This window comes from Tigriopus californicus, chromosome 4 (assembly GCF_007210705.1).
Source record: "Tigriopus californicus strain San Diego chromosome 4, Tcal_SD_v2.1, whole genome shotgun sequence".
NCBI classification, from domain to species: Eukaryota; Metazoa; Arthropoda; class Copepoda; order Harpacticoida; family Harpacticidae; genus Tigriopus; species Tigriopus californicus.
In genome coordinates this window covers 11512075-11512540 of record NC_081443.1, presented here as the reverse complement: position 1 = coordinate 11512540, position 466 = coordinate 11512075, and positions in this window count along the sequence as shown.

Genomic DNA, 466 nt, shown 5'->3' with positions numbered 1-466 from the left:
ACGCCTGGAAAGACTGTCGGGCAAAGTTTTACAGATTAAGGCCAGGAAAACAGCCTTCTCTTATCCAAGAATTGAAAGAAGAAAGCTGGCAGAACTTAGACAATCATTGGTTTAGATGACGAGCCTCCATCTCTCCAGGAGCATCCTCTTTGCTAAATCCTCGGATTACCTTCCATATAACTCACGCAAAGGGTATTTTGCTTCACTTATTATGATATCAGGTTTCGGTTCTGCGCCTCTAAAGAGTTTCCAATCTCAGTAAATCCAATGGCTCACAGAAAAACAATCAACACGTGATCCTGGGGTTCTATTGTGCGATAGAATTACTCTCTATGCGCCAAAAAACTTGCCTCGTTTTGCTCATCCACTCCAGAACAACTCAAACCACAAAAGAAGTTTGGCTAATGCAACTTCAAGGGAATATCTCACAGGCTCTTTTCAGGTTTATTTTGGTTCAGTTCTTGTC